Here is a 3,248-nt window from a genome sequence, read left to right on the forward strand (position 1 = left end):
ATGCTGTGAAAGTGCTGCATTCAATATGCCAGCAAATTTGAAAAACTCAGCAATGGCTACAGGACTGGAAAAGGTCAGTTTTCATTCCAAACCCAAAGAAAGGAAATGCCAAAGAATGTTCAACTAACGCACAATTGTACTTATCTCACACGCTAGCAAAGTAATGCTCAAAATTCTCTGAGCCAGGCTTCAATAGTATATGAACTGTGAACTTCCAGATGTTCAAGCTGGATTTAGAAAAGGCAGAGGAACCAGAGATCAAATGGCCAACATCCGCTGAATCATCAAAAAAACAAGAGAGTTCCAGAAAAACATCTTCTTCTGCTTTATCAACTACACAAAAGGCTTTGACTGTGTGGATCACAACAAACTGGAAAATTCTTCAAGAGATGTGAATACCAGGGCGGCGGCAGCGGTAGCGGCAGGACCGCCGTGGTGCCGGGAGCAGCAACTCGGAGGGAGCGTGAGGCGACGCTGGCTGCAGGCACCCGGTGACAGCGCGAGAGGTACTAGTTTTTACAAGTTTGCACCATGCGTGAGTATAAGCTAGTCGTTCTTGGCTCGGGAGGCGTTGGAAAATCTGCTCTGACTGTACAGTTTGTTCAAGGAATTTTTGTTGAAAAATATGATCCTACGATAGAAGATTCTTATAGAAAGCAAGTTGAAGTAGATGCACAGCAGTGTATGCTTGAAATCTTGGATACTGCAGGAACGGAACAATTCACAGCAATGAGGGATTTGTACATGAAAAATGGACAAGGCTTTGCGTTAGTTTATTCCATCACAGCACAGTCCACATTTAATGATTTACAAGATCTGAGAGAACAGATTCTTCGAGTTAAAGACACAGATGATGTTCCAATGATTCTGGTTGGTAGTAAGTGTGACTTGGAAGATGAAAGAGTTGTAGGAAAGGAACAAGGTCAAAATCTAGCAAGACAGTGGAACAACTGTGCATTCTTAGAATCCTCTGCAAAATCAAAAATAAATGTTAATGAGATCTTTTATGACCTAGCGCGACAAATTAACAGAAAAACTCCAGTGCCTGGGAAGGCCCGCAAAAAGTCGTCATGTCAGCTGCTTTAATATATTAATGCATTGTAGCTCTGAGCCAGGTCTGAAGAACTGTTGCCCAATTCAACAGTGCCAGCATTCCAACTTTGTTAAACCTACCAACATCTTAAATGGACTTTCTGTGGTGGTACCCTTTAAGAGGCGGATGAAAACTACTACATCAGTTTGCACATTCTAATCACTTTCCAGTATCACAGAGAGATTTTTACTTATATAATAGTCCTAGAGTATGCAGCTGGTAAAACCAGAGGCTACAATCCAATATTACTGCTAAGAGACATTTTTCATCCACCAATGTTGTACATGTATGAAAATGGTGTACTATATACTTTAACACACCCCATACTTTGTATTGGAGAGTACAATAATGTAAATCCTAAAAGCACCACTATTTTAGCATAATAAAAGAAAGTCCAAAGAGCTCCTATATAGACTACTCCAGATAACTTTGCTTCTTTGATACTTGTAGCTTATTGTAATTTTTTTTAAGAAATTCAAGGTCATTATCATTGTCTTGTACAAATAAGCGCTTTGATTAACACAGCTATATAGTTTTTTTAATTTTTAAAAAACCTGTGGAGACAGTGATCTTGTCTTTAAAATATGATAGTCCTTTCAGTATAATGTCTTAGATTAAAGACGTTGCCTTTAATATCTGTTGGGAAGGAAATGTCCAGACTTTTCAAATCTTTTATTATATGCTTCCTTTTTTGTTTACATAGGGAACAATGTTTATAGTTGTGTGTACAGTGGGGGTCTACAACAAGAAGTGTATATTTTCAAACACTTTTTTAATGATTTAACAATTTTTGTAAATCATTTTCAGGCTTCTGCAGCTGTAGATTCTCACTGTGAATCCCCTGCTTGCTCATGCATAAGTGTATTTGCAATACCAAATACACAGGTTTAGTCTTTTTGCCTGTTAGTGATTGTTTCCCATGTGTAACGTTTTGGTTGAGATGTTAAATGGTGGAAGAGTACTGTGGATGTGAATGTGGGGAGTAATTTTAATCATGTGTAATTGGTCACAAGGCCTAAGTTGCGGTAACTATTGCTGTTTTATTTAACAATGCCTTGTTGCTTTGTATGCATTAACTTTTGGGTGTAAAGATTGTGTGTCTATCCAACAGGGAGCCACAGTATTTAAATTGACCAACCTAATGTTACAACTACTTTTGAGGTGGCCAAATGTAAACTAAAAGCCTTAATTAAAGTGGTGCAATTTTGTATAACTTAGCATCAGTAGTTCAATAAATTTGGATTGCCGTGCAAGGGCTTGCGTTATAATTACTTGCCACTTGAATGTGTTTTGTGTAATGTTTAACAGTGCTAGTTAAATAAATATGGGTTTAACTTCTTTTTAAATGTGAAAAAAAAAAAAAAAGAGAGAGAGATGTGAATACCAGACCACCTGACCTGCCTCCTGAGAAATCTCTATGCAGGTTAGGAAGCAACATTGGGAAAGGAGTATGTCAAGGCTGTATAATATCACCCTGCTTATTTAACTTCTATGCAGAGTATATCACACGAAATGCCAGACTGGACGAAGCACAGAGTGTCTCATTCCTAATTTCCGCCCTGAACTCCTTTCCGGGGTGTTGAAGGCCAGCAGCTTCAGTCACCATGATTTAATCTTTGTACAAGTAGATGGCAGAGCCCCTTCAGGTCATAAATCTGACTACAGATGGGGGCATTACATAACTGTTTTGTCACATACTTGGTGATGTAAGGGACAAAACTTTTTTTTTAATTTTTAAAAATTTATTTTAATTGGAGTATAATTACTTTACAATATTGTGGTGGTTTTTACCATACATCAACATGAATCAGCCATGGGTGTACATGTGTTCCCCCATCCTGAACCCCCCACCCCACCTCCCCTTCCCCCATTCCTCTGGGTTGTCCCAGAGCACCGGCCTTGACTGCCCTGCTTCATGCATTGAACTTGCACTGGTCATCTGTTTTACCTATGGTAATATACATGTTTTAATGCTATTTTCTCAAATCATCCCACCGTCGCCTTCTCCCATGGCGTCCAAAAGTCTTTTTACATCTGTGTCTCTTTTGCTGCTTGCATATAGGGTCATCGTTACCATCTTTCTAAATTCCATATATATGCATTAATATACTGTATTGGTGTTTCTCTTTCTGACTTACTTCACTCTGTATAATAG

General features: G+C 38.6%; 1 pseudogene; it reads left to right on the plus strand.

Annotated features, from left to right (window-relative positions):
• Positions 1 to 467: 467 nt before the first annotated feature.
• On the plus strand, positions 468 to 2,340 carry LOC113895654 (annotated as a pseudogene).
• Positions 2,341 to 3,248: the final 908 nt, after the last annotated feature.

This window comes from Bos indicus x Bos taurus, chromosome 7 (genome assembly GCF_003369695.1).
Source record: "Bos indicus x Bos taurus breed Angus x Brahman F1 hybrid chromosome 7, Bos_hybrid_MaternalHap_v2.0, whole genome shotgun sequence".
Lineage (NCBI taxonomy): Eukaryota > Metazoa > Chordata > Mammalia > Artiodactyla > Bovidae > Bos > Bos indicus x Bos taurus.